The sequence below is a fragment of the Dermacentor andersoni genome, chromosome 2, assembly GCF_023375885.2.
Source record: "Dermacentor andersoni chromosome 2, qqDerAnde1_hic_scaffold, whole genome shotgun sequence".
In the NCBI taxonomy this organism is placed as follows: Eukaryota; Metazoa; Arthropoda; class Arachnida; order Ixodida; family Ixodidae; genus Dermacentor; species Dermacentor andersoni.
This window is the reverse complement of record NC_092815.1, coordinates 240362967-240381091: the sequence shown is the minus strand read 5'-3', so window position 1 is coordinate 240381091 and position 18125 is coordinate 240362967. Positions and strand designations below refer to the sequence as shown.

The window sequence follows — 18125 nt, the reverse complement described above, 5'->3', positions numbered from 1 at the left end:
TGAGCCGTACTAGGTTTATTGGTTTTTGTTTGAGGAAAAGTTTAGCGTTATTTCTCTCTCCTCTTGTTTCTTCCGTTGGCTTTTAACCTTGCACGACACATCCTTGTTATGCTGGAAAGCATACACGCTTGAATAAAAATTAAAAGTCTTTGATGCAAGCTGTTCCGACACAAATGATGCAATGATATCAGCAGACTATGCAGTACCTGCTCAACAAAGGGGCCAACTGCATACTAAACAATGGTACAGCTGTTCTCGCTATAAATCATCCCTATAGACATACTTCTTTTAGGCCTCGTGAACGGTGTCGTGTCTGTGAATGGAACATAGGAACAGGGCGGTACTCTGCATTGTCGTCAGCCGCTTATCCGCTATTTCACTTCATTTGATGCCGCAGTGATTGAGAAGGCACTGTAACACTATTTTTTGCTTAAACCTTGTAGCTTGAGTGAATTCTTTGAAGACGGAACAAGCCACACGTCTATTCGTCTCAAAGTGGCATTTTTAATCGAAGTGAGGGCAACTAAAGAATAAGGGATGGCGGCACATTTTCATGGTGCATTTTTGATGTGTCAACCAAGCCGATAAGTAAGTAATATGGTTATAAGCTCCAATTCCAACTGCAGATCGTAGCTGGGTGCAAAGTTTGCAGTCTCGTACGTGTTAAACTTAGGCGATTCCGCTCTTCTAATGAGGGAGAGAGAGAGACGGGGACGGCAGGGATGTTAAACATGTCAAGAGTCCGGTTGGCTACCCTACGCTGGGGGAGGGATAAGGGGGAAGAGAGAGAGAGAGGGTATAGAGACGTGCACAGAGTCATTGAGTCAAAGCCACTCGTGCAAACCAGATTTTCTAAGAAAGCACAGAAGTGCCTTCACCGCTATTTGAGCCGATGATTGGTGTGGACGGTGCACTAGTACTGTCTTTTCACTCAGAGGGCGATCATCTAGTTTCCTCAATGTGTTTGAAAAAGATTGTCTTTGTGCTTGAAATTGAGGAAAGTGGCACAATAAGCGGTCAATGTTCTCCTTTCATCCGCAAACATCACATGCAAGACTATCAGCCATTCCAATTAGTCCTGAGTAAGCTCTTGTGAAGGCAACTCCCAGCCACAACCGACACGAAAGAGACGCTTCACGTAGGTGCAGTGCAGCCGGAGGCCTGAGTTGCAGTGAAGTATTTAGTGTGTGAAGTCGGGTGTGCCTTGCATCCACTGTCCTTCTTTGCTTCACGCAGTCATGATGTCAGAATGTAAACATTACGAAGGTCTACACAAGACCCTAACCGCATCTGCGAGCCAGCACTGGGCGCATTCTTTGTGTGTGTGAAAGAGAGAAAGAGAAGCAGCCAAATGGGCCTATGGGATGACACCAGAAGACTGTCTATCTGCCTGCGAGAATCAGCTATTGTACCAGCAATGCGGTTTGCGTGGCTGCTATGGACATCTTAGGCAAAATTATTGGCTCATTTCGAGCTCGCCATAGATGCGTATTCCAGAACGTTCATTTAATAGCACCGACCAATAAACAAAAAAAAAAACAACATTAAAATTAAAATGTGGTGTTTTACGCGCCAACCACGATACGATTATGAGGCACGCCGTACAGTGGGGCACTCCGGATTAATTTTAACCACTTGGGGTTCTTCAGCGCCCAGACAATGCACGGCACGCCAGCGTTCCTGCATTTCTGCCCAATCGAAATGCGGCCAGGAATCGAACCCTCGACTCCGTGCTTAGCAGCGCAAGGTCGTAGCCGCTAATCCACCCCAGTGGGGGCCGCTAAAGAAGGCTTATCTTGCCCTAAAGACCGCCACCGAAAAGTAGGCAAACAAAGTAAAAAGAAACAGAGGACACGAGTGTTCACTTGTGCTCACAGACAGTGAAAGAGAGGCACGCGCGACATAAAGTGACGGTGACATCTTCGGGAGCAATCTAACTCGTGGGCGCCAGGTTGTGATTAGTCTAAGCGCGAAACAAGTGCGCCTGCGTTTCCCCTCGTTTGTCGTTGCAGACACGCAGCTTGTTTCTCGTCGACTTCCTTGTGTTCGTCTCTTTTTGTTCTTCTGCTTGCGTCCCGACGTGTGATTACTATATGTGCCCCACAGGCAGTCTGGGAATAATTAATGAAGATTACGTTGACCATCCACAACTGTTACCACAAGAGACATGAGAAACAAGAGTCACGACGTTGTCTAGGAGCTCGGCCTCTATTAGGTGAATGAAATGAAACAAGATTATGAGAGAAAATGACGTGCGAAAACAAAAAAGAAAATCCAACTTGAAATATACACTCCGGTAAACCCAAACTTTCTTAACATCTTCTGGTGAAGAAGTAACTATTTCTCACGCCAGATAAAATAGAGGAGGGCACTTTTGAAGTGCCTAGGAGATACCAACACGCAAGAATCAATAGTTCAAGTACCATTAAATCTCGCAGTTTATGTATATGGCGTCGTTACACCACGTTTAACGAGAGAATGAAACTGAGACATGATTTACAAAAAAAAAAAACTGACAAGCAATATATATAAAACACTAAAAAATGTGAATAAATAATTACAAAAAATCTCACGTTTGAGCTGCGGCAAGATATTTTCGGCAAATAGTGACAGACCTTAGTGCCGTCCGAATAGCCTCACGCGTATTTATTTGACGTCAAGGAGCGCGCTTATAGGGACGGAAGACGCAGCATTGTTGGGTTTGACGCTGTCAGCAAAAGCAATGACGTTATCTATGCTACTACATGGCTTTTTCTGAACCCATGGCATTTGCGGAGGCTGAGTTTTCCTCGTGGCAATGCTTCAATCTAAAGTCAGAACCACTGGATATGGTTATTAGCTTACAATTGGTTCATATGGTTTTTAATATGTCAGAAACACGCGTGGCTTACCGATAACTAGACAGAAGCACATTTCGACGCTTTTCAAGGCAGCCGACCTTACAAGTGTACTTGTGTACGTCAAGCGGTTCAGCTTTTGTTCGATAACTTAGCTGCAAGAGCTGTGGATGTCATGGAGATGGTGCGCTGCTCGTCGAAGCCAGCGAGGTCATCAGCCACTCCATGGTGAAAGGCACATGAATCGAGAGCATGCTGGATGAACAACGTGAGCTTTGTGGGGGCATTAACAATGATGCAGCAGTCGCCGTTCGAGTAGCTTTGGAGCAAGAACTCCGTGGATCGTTCAGGTTGCTAAGACAGTGACCAGAGCAGTACAAGCGAAGTACGGCAGAATTGTTAGGGAAACGTTCAGAGCTCCAGGTGAGTGCCTCAACCTTCTAGCGAAGGCATACCTACCCTCACTTCAAGTCCGCCTGTGTAGGCGGCCCTGGACGTGCCTTTCCACACGCCTCCCTATACCAATGCCTCCCGCTCAGAGTGTCCGCAACCACGCCTTTCAACTCTGCGTCGTACAACGTATACCTGCCTCGCTGCGGGCTGCGAGGCGAAGCAGCGATGCTATAGCTCGCGCAATATTATGCGCAAGAAGTATTTTACTGCTTCGTGCCGCGCATCGCTGAGAGTAAAACATTCGCAGATGCACATGCGCAACCTCCTTACGATATCGGTGAAGTAGACGTGGTCTTTCCCTTTAGATCGGCTGTCCAAGGCTTCTTGCGTAGGCAGCGCTCTCTGGTGGTGGAACAGCGGAGAAACCGGCGCTCTTCCCCACTCTGCCTTTCGCCTCTTCCCACTGGCTTCGTTTACATTCCTTCACCTCGATGCTCGTTTATGATCAATATACAGAGCACGACGTCGGCCAGTTTACATTAACGAGCGCTCGAGAGACCAAGAGCGGCACTGTTCAGGCGCCGTAGCCTTCGCTGCAGCATCAGCCGAGAGCTAGAACATCGACTGGCAATCTGTAGGTCGGCATAGTTCTAATCATAGAGTCTCTCACAATATTGCATAGAGGAATAACTGGCGCTGCGCCGCCGTTGTGTCCATGCGAATGCTGTGATGAGGTCGCCCCGGATCGGCATCGTTCTCGAAATGCCTGGACACACTGAAGGAGCGCCTAGCTAAAACCGTTCCGTCTGTCCCAATGGTTCACTTTCTACTAAAGCACCACGTAAAAAGCATTTTTTTCAAATATTACACCAAGAACATCTTTATTCAATCGCGCTGTGCTTGTACTACATTTACGCGGAACTTAAAAGGTACCGACAGGCCGCGGAAGTTGGAGAAGAGACAAGGTCCGCGCTCGCTTTGCGACATGTTGTCGCATGTTGTCTTTCCTCGCTTCCCTACGCGCTGCAGGTGAGCAAACTTTATTCATGCGAAAGCGTCAAATGGCCCATTGAGCGAAAGAGCTGGCGGCGTCTGCAGCAGCGAAACGGCGCCTAGACTCCCACTGGCTGCGACGCCACGTCATGAGCGCGCCTCGATGGAGCAGGGCGGGCGAAATGGAGCACTTGCTGCCGCAGTGTTGCGCCAGGTGTTGCGTGAGGGGAGAGGGCGTCGCCGCGTCGGTAGCACCAACACCACCTAGACAAGAGAGGACCTGAGCGCTCAGCGAGTGACGTCACGGAGAAGAGGCCGGCGGCGTGCTTGTGGATACGGGTTGAATGAAGGGATCGCGCCGTTGTGGGCAACGGTAACCAGAGCGCAGTTATTGTTTTTTTAGGCATAGTTAAGCAGATGGCCCGCAGAGAACAGAGGGTGTTCCAAAATTATATTATTTATGCGAAACTACTTACGCGTTGCATTATTAAAACACCCGTCCATAAAAAATGAAATCGTTCAATCTTAGGATTAAGAACGAATTTCGGGTAAATGATGACAGGGAGAATGACTTATATTGAAAACTCACCGTGCTGCTCTCTTCTTCAGAGTAGCTTCTTTGCCTTGATTTATCGTCGGCGTCAAACAGTCTGCCGTTCATGTGACCAGAAACGTTCTTCAACAAAATGTTAGCACTGCACTATAACACGTATCCCATGACAACTTCACTGGTGTGCCCTTCTTCACATTCGGGACACATGTCACACTGCATACACACATTGCATACATTACCGCAGTCTACATATTTACAAGACCGCAAACGAGTTAGTTTACCAATGGTGATACAAAACATTCGTGCAACTATTTACAAAGAAACAGCTGCCTTATTCCGCAAAAGTCTAGCTTTTCTCTTCTTTGCCTTAGCCTTGGCAGCCAATATTCCGTCATTCATATTGCGGAAACATGAACGCATGATTTTTCGGCCCCGATTTGTAATTGCTGCAGCAATTGGGCACGCATAACTTATTAAGCACATCCTGGCATGAACCTAATCCACATTCCGCGGCAACTTGCCGGACACACAACCGCAATCGCAGCACAAGCGCAGAGACTACATGCACGGCTCACGTCCAGAGAAAAGTGCGCTCGGAAGCATGTCGCTGCATGCCGGGACTTTTCTAACCCCAAAGCTATCCAAGGAGCGGCAGGGTTCCCGGAACTAATCGAATTGTTATCGCCGCCGTCGCCCGCTCGGTCTTCCGCGTCTCATTTTCGACACAGGTGCCCCGCTCGTAGCTTCGTAGCACGCTGCACGGAACTTCTATGTGGGCCTCTTTTGCGTCACGTAGCTCAAGGCGAGAGGGTAGAGCCAGAAGGCCTTAAGTTCTCTAGAGGGTGTTGGTAGCACGCGGCGTTGGCACCGCAGGCTGCTTCCTGGCTCAGGCAGCAGGCACCGCTATGGCAAATGACTTGCAGCGAAAAACTAGACGGACCACTCAGCGTAGTTAAATTGGACAATAACGCTTTCGCATTCACAACTCATAGGAAGTGCTTAGGTGTCCTCGGATTTTTGGATGACGTAATAGGAGTAATGAAAACCTTTTAGGAAGATTTTATTTCGATAAAGCTTTTATCTGTGCAGTCATGTGCGCGCTGGACCAAGCCACATTTTGAGACAAAGCCTCGCACACCCACATTCCATAGCGGGCAGAGCGCCCGTTCGGGAACTCGCATAAACGGTGGCGCTGGGTAATACTGCAAGATACTCAACGATTCGAATCCTTGCGGGGCACTACGACTTTTTATTTATTTATAAAATTCCATAGCATAGCACTATGGAATTCAAGCGACGGACGCCGACGGCACCAGCGGGAAACAAACGACTAGGGGAGTGAGCCCACCCTATTGAAAAACCCATATGCCCCATTACTCCCATATCCAATAATCCGATATGAACCAATAGGATCCCGTAGAAAAAGCCCTTTTCCTCGTAGGCCGTGCATTATCGGATATAAGGAATTATGGGGAATACGTTTCTTTTTTCTCAGTAGGGCACGATGTTCAGCCATCGCTGCAAATGTTTTGGGGTGCCCTCGAGCACGACCGATGGCGAGGCTGCGACGACAGGGTGATGTCACCAAGCTGACTCAAAACTGTCGTCCGCTGAGCTCTGCGCACAACCGCTGCACTTTCCTCGTTTTTCTAGCAATTTCAAGGCTAGCACGTGTAGCGGGGCGCTTTGAAGTCGCCGTTTCTTTGAACATTACTTGAAAAAGGAATAATTTGAAATGCCCTATTACTGTAATGCCCTACGGTTGCTGTAGGTTCTCAGCATAAATAAGTAAATAAACAAATAAATGTCTTGCGCCAAGCCTAAAAAAGATACGCGGGCACTACAAGAACGTAACTAGTACTTTTCTGTGACTCTTGAGAAACTCTGTGTTCCTTCCTTTAAGTTTGGTCCGTATTCCATAATTAGTTATGAGCACTTTTAAAGCATCATCTTAAACGCAAGATATTCAATGGAGAAGTTGTGGCGCCTACTGCAAACAAATTGCGAACACATTTGAAGAAGTACCATGTGATCAGTTCCCTAGAACCTGCTACAAAGAAATGATCAATGCTGCACGCCGACCGCGTCGCAATGCGGGACTTGCGCGCTCTCGGGTTGTAAGCAGTCAAGACAATTCAATTCTCCAACAACTCCCGTCAAGTTGCGCACAACCATTTTCCTTCCTCAGTTCAGTTTAATATCTCAAATGTCCCCCGTAGAGGCATTAAATGAGGGGTGGGTTTTTGTAAAACAGCAAAAAATATCGTGAGAAATAATCATTCAACAAATTGGTCTTTTACAAGTTCTACATAAAGATGGACAAGTAGTAGTAGCGATGAGGGGGGGGAGGTCGTTCCATTATGTGGCGGTTGGGAAAAGGAGGCAGTGAAGGCGGTTGCCTTAAACGTGTCGGCGAATGCCACCACTATATCTAACAGTGACACCCCAGGACGAATTAAAAACCATTTCCGAGCATACAAAATCCAAGCTTTATAACAGTAGAAAGTGTAAAGCACTTCTACTTACGCTAGCGCATCACTTTTCTGTGGACGTAATCGCGGTGACCTGTTTCTATTCACGGTATATCCCTTATGGTGTCGCGGCCTGCTACGAACTACCCAATTGCATCGTGCTTCGAATGCCACATAAGATCCCCAAGAAGCATAGTCCATTCCACGTTCCCGCCTGCCATAGCCAACGCGTAACGGTACACTTATCGAAAAATATGTATTTACTTCAGTGATAGCGGTAATCTTTATGTCACCATCATTATTTTATTCTAAACTTTTTGCATTATTCTGTCCTCGTTACTTTCGCAGATTTCACGTCTTTCTGGCTATATTTTTGCGCTGTATTTGCCTTCTGTTTTTCTGAATGTCAACTGTTCATTTTCATAATTGTTCTCTTACAAGAATTGAAATTTGGGCAAGTTTGTATGTAGCGCTTGTCCAGTAGTTCTCCCATCTGTCGTCGTCCTTCTTGCGCTGTTAAGGCAATCATGCAAACTGTTCTCTTACATTCATAGTGATTTTTTCGTTTCTATTATGTCTGAATGTTCAGGACTTTTGGTTTGTGCGTTTGAACCTGCATCTTTTCGTTCTTTCATTACTTGCCTTCTCTGACAGTTTTCCTTGCCTTCATTTTCTTGTTACGCGTACCCGTGCGTCAGTATTGGTACGTTTGCGTTGTTCCTTGTAACAATAAATAGGCGAAGGAATGATTATACTGTTATGGAAGGACAAAAGAAGAGAACGGAAGAAGAAGATCGCGAGACGCTGGCTGCTGCGTGTTGTTGCTGGTCAGCCATCTTGACCACATTGACTCTGCATGTATATATATTGTAAATACAGTCTGTCAATATTCCCAGCATCCCCGTAACATATTGGTGGAGGTGCAGGGTACCATGGCTGGAAACGGAGCTCCGCAGTGAACGTCGCATCACCGTCCTCACCATGAATGATGGTGAGCAAGCGGGATGAACGTCGTTGCCGCCTCCAAAGTCACCGTCGCCAGCTACGTCACTGTCCCCTTTGGTTGTGGTTGTGCAACCCAAGGATCCTGGAACTTTCTGCGGGACCGATGGCGCCGACATTGAAGAGTGGGTGGCTATGTACGAACGCGTGAGTGGAATCAGCAGATGGGACCCTACGCTTATGCTAGCTAACGTGTTGTTCTACCTAAAAGGCACGACAAAGGTGTGGTATGAAAACCATGAAGAGGAACTAACCAGCTGGGACCAATGCAAAGAGAAGTTAACAGAGTTCTTTATGCAGACCAGCCGGCTGTAAAATTGCCGCAAAGCAGAAACTGGCCTCCCGTGCCCAATCCCCCACGGAGTACTATGTCTCGTACATCCAGGACGTGCTCGCACTTTGTCGTAAAGCCGATCACGACATGACAGAAGCTGAGAAGGTAGGGCATGTGCTCAAGAGAATTGCTGGCAACGCCTTTAATCTATTAATGTGCAAAAGCTGCTCTACAGTTGATGCAATCATTAAAGAGTGCTGACAACTCGAGCAGGCCAAAAGCCGACGCGTCTTGCAACTATTCGCCAGACTTCCCCATACTGCCGCAACGTCGGCGTGTGAAGATCAACCCGCACAGCACCATGCGTCGCCATCAGAGGACGTGGTACGAATCGTTCGACGTGAACTGGATGCGATGGCGCCCGCAGCTTTCTGTCCGCGTAGCCCTGATGTTATCGCTTTTTCAGTTCCCCTCGTACTGTACAAGCCATCGTTCGCCAGGAACTTGAAAACATTGGACATTAGTCTACGTTCTGTCTGTGCTGTCGCCAATCGCAGAGCTAACGAACGCCCTTCTACTATTTTCACTCCACCCCGACGCTTCTCTCCGCGTTATCGCAACCCGACTGAGTGGAGAACTGCGGACGACCAGCCGATATGTTTCACCTGTCGCCGCATTGGTCACGTCGCCCGATACTGCCGCAACTCGTGGGCCTCAACATCTCGCACGCCGACCAACCTGAGCCGTTTTGATGGAAATGCCCGCAATGTTTCGCCCACCGCCGAGTCTAACAGCGCCGACAACTCTGCTAGGAACACATGGTACAGTCGCGCACCATCGCCGCGCGGACACCAGTCTCGTTCATCGCAAACACGTCGTCTTTCGTCCCCTGTGGCTTTCGACCGCACCCTTTCGGAAAACTAAGAAATGCAGCCCTCGGAGGTGGTGCTGCATTGTTTACTACTGTGTCTGTGCCTACAAAGAGAAGTGTAATTGATGTTAAAATAGACGGCGTACCTGTCCAAGCACTCGTCGACACTGGAGCTCACGTCTCTGTGATGAGTGCTAGCCTACGCAGACGTTTAAAGAAGGTCCTCACCCCAGCAGCTGCCCGAGTGCTTCGTGTGGCCGAAGGCGGCGTGGTGGTTGTTCCTGGAATGCGTACTGCGCGTTTAATTATAGCCGGCCGCCCTACTTTTGTTCTTTTAACTGTGATCGACAAGTTCCCTAACGACGTTATCCTTGGATTGGACTTTTTATCCCATCATTCCGCTTTCACCGACTGCGCAAGAGGCGTTCTTCAGTTGGAACTGCCTCAAGTCGCCGATGCTCCTAGCACCGCTCCACCGCACCTGTGTTCGCTTCAAGATGTGCGTCTGTCACCCGAGGCTGTGACTAACGTCACTTTGACCGCACAGCCACAGGTTCCTGACGGTGAATATGTGCTTCGCCCCATCGTCGACGTGTTTTTGAACCGGAACGTTGCTGGTGGTGGTGGTGGTGGTGGTGGTGGTGGTGGATTGTAGCAACAGGCGGGTTTAGCCTGGCGAACAAGGCCGGTTCTTCCGCATGCATTGGTCACTTTAATGATAATGACGTCGTTCTTCCGCTTCTGCATTTCAGCCTATGCCTTCAAGTGCTTGCGGCCGGAATGTTCTTGGCCAGCGTTTCTAGTACTTGCGAATTTGACATGGAGAGTCTGAATGCCGATTGCGGTTTATTAGCGCCAATTGCAGCTCACAGCTCTGGTTCCTTAACGGATGACTTCGTGAAAATGATTGCACCTGACTCTGGACAGGCCACGGACATACGTCTCCTGCTCGAATCGTACAGTGACATCTTTGATTTCGGCGACCAGGCCTCTACGCCAAACATCTGTTGTTCACCACCGTATAAACTCTGGAGACACGAATCATATTCGTCGACGTCCCTATCGTGTATCGCATGCTGAACGTAGAGTCATCGAATCAGAAGTGGAGAAAATGCTCAAAAAAGGGGTTATCGAACCACCAGGCAGCCCTTGGGCTCCACCTGTCGTCCCGTCTAAATATTTCTCGTCCATAGATTTTCGATCCGGCTACTGGCAGATTTCAGTTGATGAAATGGACCGCGAGAAGAAGGCCTTCATCATGCCTGATGGTTTATATCAGTTCAAAGTGATGCCCTTTGGCCTATGCAATGCCCCTGCGACATTTGAACGTATGATGGACCCTCTTTTGCGAGGCTACAAATGGACAACCTATCTTTGTTATCTTGACGATGTTATTGTCGTTTCTCCCACGTTCGGCAGCCACCTTACCCGGCTTCCAGCCTAGCGTACTTACATGACGTGGCACGTTGTACTGCATTGATTACCGATTGACATCAGTATTTGATAACACTTCACAGTTATCGTGATTTCATTTTGCTTGCTATGCTGGCGTCCCTGCCACGATATACATCGGCGCATTCGTTTAGTTATTCTTTGTTTTGCATTATCAGTTCTTTTTTTAAGCCACAGTCCTAGAAAACTGCCAAATTTCAAGGGCTTATATCGAGAAAAAAAAAACATTTGCGACATGGCACCACCAACCATCTGTTGCCATAATTTACTGAATTATCTTCCAAACGGCAATGTTTCATACTGCGGCCACTGTGCTCGCTGGAAAACAAATTTCCTGTGGAACCCTGAACTTGTCAGCTCGCCACAGAGGGTAAGAAAACAATGCCTACGGTTTGCAATATTAAAGTCCCCTTTACAGGCAGTAAGTAATGCAGAAAACCTATGTCATTCTGCGTCTAACTAGTTCGAGCTTTAGCCCTTTATAATAGTTGTCTCCATCTCATCAGCGCTTCGGTAAGCCTAGATTACACTGTCTAATACACATATCAGGGACTTAGTTCTTACCCGAAAATGTGAAGATTATAATATGTTTCGAGGATGTCCGAAAACAACTATAGAACTGCGCATACATTATGAGCTGCGTACTAGACATACTCGTTGCGCGCTTGATAACGACACTGTTCGCCGCGTGAAAGTCGGCCGATTTCCTTTTATTTCTCGTCCAGTCCTTTACAAGAAAAATATAACTCGTGTCCTCAAGAGACCCTCTGACATTACAATGCACATTGTCTCGAACCCTTTGCAAGATTAGCTCGGAAGCGATTGCGTAAAAGTGCATCCCGTATATAAAGTCGGCCACATGCGGAACTGTTATGCAAGTATATTTTGCCCGCCGTGGTGGCGTAGTGACTTTGGTGTTGCGCTGCTAAGCCCCAGGTTGCGGGATCGAATCCCGGCCGCGGCGGCCGCATTTCAATGGCGGCGAAGTGAAAAAAACACAAAAACACCCATGTACCGTGCATTGGATGCACGTTAAATAACCACAGGTGGTCAAAACAAAATCGGAGCTCCTCACTACGGCGTGCCTCATAATCGTATCATGGTTTTCGCACGTAAAACTCCAGAATGTCTTAAAGTACATTTTTAACATATTGTCACGTTTTAGTGACGGTGCAGAACACAGTAGCAGAAACTGTGACTCACGAGAGTAATACAATTGGCGAACCTGCGCCCAGAAAAAAGAAAAGAAAAAGCAGCTGTCAAGCACGATAGCGGCGAGCTCAGTGGGCGATCATTGAAGTCTGGTCTGCGAGTCCCAATTACACAAGGTAAGGCGAGAACCTACACAACAGATAGCATCAACGATAAGATTCCAGCAATTTCCAAATCATATGCAGGCGTGTCTTGCGCCGAGCGATAACTGTAAGTTGTTATCGGGTGAAATGCAGTCCCCGAGCAAAGGACAAATGAGCGCATGTATCAATATTCCAGCTGTCAGGTTCCTTTAACATCGACACTAGTTTGATCGAGACCATTGTGTCCTCACAGACGACGGGCAGCAGCTGTAATGTGCGTTTCGAATACCGCCACTTGACATAATGATGACGAAAGAAGATAAAAATCCACGATGTAGCATCAATAGACCAATCTATCACCCGGCTATAGTTCTCGAAATAAGCGACTCAAATGTGGATTGTGCGACGCAAGCCAGTACCGGCTTGAAACGATGGACACTGGCGGATGGAGGGAAGCAATTGTTATCGTTTCAAAACTCGGTTGGCGGCAAAAAAAAAAAAAAAAAAATGAAATGCGCATCTATGATTAACAGGAGCATACGAGCAGTTATATATATGCTTGCATGTTTTGAACACGAGGGATTATCGGATAAGAGTGTTATGATGCGTGGCAGTCCTTTTTTAATAAGGTCACCCTTAGTTGCCGTCTCGTTTTACCACCCGAAATTCAACGCATCAGTACTAGCATTCTGCACTGGCTCAGACTGGTGGCTCACGCTTACGCGTGGTTATGCGCACTTTATACGACGCATTGAGCCTCCAGAGTGCGAGGCATGCCACGTGCCCGAATCTGAACATAATGCTCGGAATAAGTTCAAAACTGCCCAGACGCTAACTGTTATTCTTTAACGCCTCTCGACAGACCAATGTATTGTCAGATATAGTTGCACCGAGATTATAAATATAGTTTTCAGGCCGTACAGGTCTCAATCTTTTGCGACGACGACCGCTGTTCAGACGCTAGGCTTTGAGCAGAACTGTACGCTATGTGGTCCGCCTATCACCTCCCACATTCCGCGTTAATTATCCAGTTCCTTATTTCTGTTCCTCTTCACCAGGACAGAATAGCTGAAGCTACAGAGGAATGCAAGCAATACCGAATCTTTCGCCCTCGCTGTCGCCAAACCTTATCTCTGCTGCCTGTCTATTCTCGCCGACGGCACGCGTTACATACGTACGGGTCAGTGTCGCAGCCCGTGCTCCGCTCCCGGAGAGCAGCAGCCCGGCAGATCGTCCATAACTCGTCCGGCCCAGTCGGCGAACGCCTTACGGGGGGCAGCTCCGCTCAACCTGCGCAGCCATGACACAACAGGCATCCGCGCTGTTTCATCAAGCTCGTCGCCAGGCGCGCGCAACATCTGCCAAAGAGCGCGGACGGCCGCTCTTCAATCAGCGGCAGTTGCAGCGAGCGCAGTACGCGCCGCCGATCGAGGAAGACAGAAACAAGAGCGACTGGCGGCTGCAACGCTCCGCCGAGACTGGACGGCCGACAACCCACCTGCTAAACTGTATCGATCGCACGTGCAAACAAGTTATATTTCTTTTTTTCCCTTTCTTTTTAGAAACGCACACAGCAGTGTAAAATTATTAGAAGATAATATCGAAAGAGTTGAACATTGCGGAAAAATGAGAACATTTAGTTTGCTAAATAGAGACTGGAGAGATTGAAGGCGATCAATTTATGTAATCGACACGCCGGCTTAATCCGAGCAAGAAAGGAACGTCCCAAGTCCATGCAGGAGTTAGAACGTTGTACGGAAGCACATTGCACTCTCGACAAGTACGGAGTTATGTTTCGTGAGTCTCCTTGAGTCACGGAGCATGAGGCGGCCAATCGCACTCCGCGACTCAACATTCTTCTAAAAAACGTAACTGCGGACAACTGCTTCATTGGCTATCTCTTAGTAACTTTACACTCCAGGGAAAACACGGGGAAGGCGGGGTGTGGCTAGTTGCTGTTCCGTGCTGAAGTGACTAGCGCAAGAGTGCATGGCAGGGGACACTAAAAAGGCGACAAGGACAAGGGCAAACTTCCAACTGGTGTTTATTACAAGAAGGCACGTATGTACATATAATGTATGTGGGAGACCACCTTAAGCCTTGGCGCGACCATGGTGCGCTCTTCTTTATTTGTGATGACCGTGTGCACGATTGTGACTGATTATGATCAAGTGCGCGACAGTATATATACATACCTTTTTTGAAATAAACACCAGTTGTAAGTTTGCGCGTGTCCTTGCCGCCTATTTAGTGTCCCATGCCCACTTTCCCGCTAGTCACTTCAGAAGGCGGGAGACGGACATTCAAGACGATGAGCAAAACGACAACAAGGTGAAAGCCGGAGCCTTTACACTCAACATTAAGTAATGACCGACGTCCCCAGCAACGGTAATAGACACTTCCGTTCATACAACGCTGCTGGCCATTTCGCGATGATCATCGCAGAAATAATGGAAAGCCATAAAGAGCTGCCACTTGCAAAAAAAAAAGGAAATGATAAGCAAGTGGGTCACTTCGACCGAATGCGGGAAGCCACCGTCGCGTCTCCTTGGCGAAAGTTTCGGAGAAATTGCTGCGATTCGGTCGCTGACATCGGAAAGCGGACTTGCGTTGGCATTTTCTGCAGAAATATCAGACGCTCACACAAATGTTTATGTGCGTGTTTGCGAAGGCTCGTGTACGAACGTGTCAACAGTACTGCCAAGCAAGCACCAATTTCTGTCACTTTAAATCGGCGATTATATTTTAAAAAATTGAGCTCTTGAATCATCCCAGGCTCGAATCACTTTTCGCGTGGTATGCAACCACTTTTATTGTGCGTCTTAGGACATTCCACACGATACCACCTTATCTCGGGCCTTCTGCTATGCCTTTTCATTTAGATAAATCTTCACAATGCGAACTGCTTTCTCGGGAGGCACGCGCCCCAAATGCGTGTACTACATGGGAGTAGAGATGCGGTGTACGGAGTACAGGCCAACAATCCAAAAGTGCCTGGAGTGCATGCAAGAAGGCCACCGCTCGGACGTTTGTCCGAATCCCAAGAACATATGCCGTGGCTGCGGACTCGAAAATCCACCCCCACAAACACACGAATGTGAAGTGAAGTGCGCCGTGTGCAGGGCTGCGGGGCACGAGACGCGTCGGTGCCCGAACAAACTGATGGGCGCCAAGCGCGTGAAGACGACTCGCCCGTCTCGATCGCGGGAGCGCTCGGGACAGAACACCAAAAAGGCACCGGGGCGCTAGTTCGAGTCGACGGAAGAGGAGGACTTCTACCGGCACCGATCTAGATCCAGATCTCCACACGGAAGCAGAGCGAAGAGCAATACCCCCTCGAGGGACCCCTCCAGCTCCAGGGTTTCACGGCTGTCGAATTCACCACTGCCTAAAAAACAGCAGGTGAGCTGGGCGAGGGTTGTTTCTCCCACTGCTCCAAAACAGAATAATGGTGAAAATGATAAACGTATTCAGAAATTGGAAAAGGAAAATGTGCGGCTAAGAGAACAGCTCTCAGGAGAACACCAACGACAATCAATTGAGAAACAAATGTCAGAGTTAGAGGCGCGCTTCAATAGCACAATACAACAGCTGGAAACACCGCGTCAGTCTGAAGAAATAGCCAAAACGAAAGCGGCGGCAGATATAAACTGCGCCTCCGCGCAGTCTCCGACAACCCAAATCTCAACGCGCAGATAACGGCAGCGCAGATCCAGACAACGATCGCGGAAAACTAGGTTAACGGAATTTCAACGACCATGCACGAACCACTTCGAGAAACACAAGGTATTCGTGGCGGAACAGCTTAAGGCAGTCTCGAAGGCTGTTCCCACCAAAATACGCGCAATTGGGATAAGAGCGGGTTCGGCGAAAACTAAAATAAGCCATTGTGTAACAGAATCCGACGGCTTGGACACGAAAACGTCACGGGCTTAAAATAAGAGTGGGCAACATGGCTAATCACGCTAAGAAATCACAACGAATACAAAATACAGAACAATTAGACATATGGCAATGGAACTGCCGCTCCTTCTCCAGGAAAGCGGCAGTGTTCCACCAGTTTATCAAAAACTCCTGAATCGCTCCGGACGTGATATGTCTGCAGGAGGTGGGGGCCAAGCCGGCCAAACTGCAGGGATACTACACTCTGAGCGATCCTCAAAATTCGAAGGTCGCCACGCTGGTGAGCAAGTCGCTAAACGCTCAATTATTAACACTTCCGCAAGCTGAGGGAGAGGCTAATTCCATAGTTATGAGTGTGATGCTAAAGAAACGAAGTAAGGCACACACACTAATCACAAATCTGTACAGTCCTCCCAAAAGCAAAGGGGACGACCTACCCCACATTCTCTCAGCAACAAAAGATTTAGCGGGCACCAGGGATAAGGCGGTGATAGTGGGTGACTTTAATGCACCCCACATACTATGGGGATACGCGAAAACGTCGCCCAATGGGTTCCTACTCGAGCGCACCGCAACGGCCTTGGGCTTACGGGCAATCAATCAGATCGGCAAACCGACGCGCACTGGTAACAGCGTCAGCAGAGACACGGCGCCCGACGGTGCCTTTACAATTAACATCAGAGAAGCACAATGGGTTTCCTTTGAGGAAAACCTGCACTGTAAATGGAAATAACTCCCAAGTTAGAGTATAATGCTTGTCCTCAAGCGACCCCCCCGTCGGTGTTTATTATGCTCCGTATGATCGGTGTAGAATTTTTACTCCGTGCAAGCGGCAATTTTTGCGTGGGGTTATGGGAGTTTTTTTTCTGTCTTTTTTTTATTTTTTGCTTTGCAATGGACGGAGTTTTTTCGAGGTGCAACGGGTGTATAAAAAGAGGCATCGCGTTTGTTTGCGCGAACATATTTACATGCAGCGGCTGCTGGTCAAATTTCGAAATACGCACTCGAGACCGCGTCAAATTCGACGAAACAAGTCAATGAAAGCACATATATTATGACACACATAAACATTTCAGAAACGCTCAATGCAGAAATTTGAAAGACATCCCGCATACACGCGACACTCAAGAAGCAACGCTGCCAGTATATATAGCCACGACATTGTGTGCCTCGAGACCGCCTAGGGAACAGCTGTGCTTTCTTCAGAATTACGACTCACATGCTCGTTCATACGAGATCTGCCTCTCTGAAATTAACAGAATACCCTAATCAACACAAAATTGTTAATTCAGAATAGTGAGAGAAAAAAAGTTAATGGCGTAATTTTGAAAATTAGCATGCTATTCTGTGAGTGCTGAAGCGACTTCGCACACTGCCGGCGTTCGCGGCCAAACGGTAGTGCGTTAGTTAAAGTAAGCAAGAAAAATGTAAGTGCGTGTGCTTCACAGAAAAATTAAATTTTTGCGATATAGTGGTAGCGTAGCAAGAAATTATTACGTGTGAGCATGATCCGCAGCAGCCCACGTAACACCGAAAAATGCGCAGTCATACATTTTACACACCGCACTACTTGCTCTGCGTCCGAGCAATCTCTCTCGGTTGTGAAAAGAAGCTACATCGCTGATCTGTTGAGTGAATCCTTAAACTCGGAGCCAGCAGGCATGTGTCTAAATCAGTTTCTGTGATAGAGCATAATGTTAATGCAATATCGGAAGCAACGACGAGACCAAAACCTTTATGCGCGATAACAATTCAATTCACATCGCTCAATAAGACGCTTTGTTTACAGTACGCATATTTATGTCCTACCGTTTTTCTTCGAGCGAGGATATCCGTTAACAGATACATAAAAACAATTGCTTGCACTGCGGTATTTTTCACTGGCAACACAGCAGCGCAACGAACTTGGGTTACGCCATTCATGTGCGACTAGCACGGACGTCGTAGCTCGAACAGTGGCTAATGTTGCCATTGCTGCGCGGTTCTTTCAAACATTACACCGGACGTTGTCAGCATGTACCCAAAAGGACATAAAAGTCGCATTTCACGAACTGAAGAACACAAGCCAGGGTAACGCAGCA

At 47.9% G+C, this 18125-nt stretch overlaps 1 protein-coding gene across 10 annotated transcripts in view; it reads right to left on the bottom strand.

The window, feature by feature from the left end:
- Positions 1-18125, bottom strand: part of LOC126539898 (glycoprotein-N-acetylgalactosamine 3-beta-galactosyltransferase 1-like) — a 166537-nt gene that overhangs the window by 15746 nt on the left and 132666 nt on the right. For 6 of the 10 annotated variants that reach the window (XM_055075691.1, XM_055075695.1, XM_055075692.1 and 3 more), the window contains one exon: positions 13320-13431. The exons of the other annotated variants lie outside the window; for them this stretch is intronic. The gene's annotated coding sequence lies outside the window, so the exon portion shown is untranslated. The remainder of the gene's footprint in view (positions 1-13319; positions 13432-18125) is intronic. 10 annotated transcript variants of the gene reach the window in all.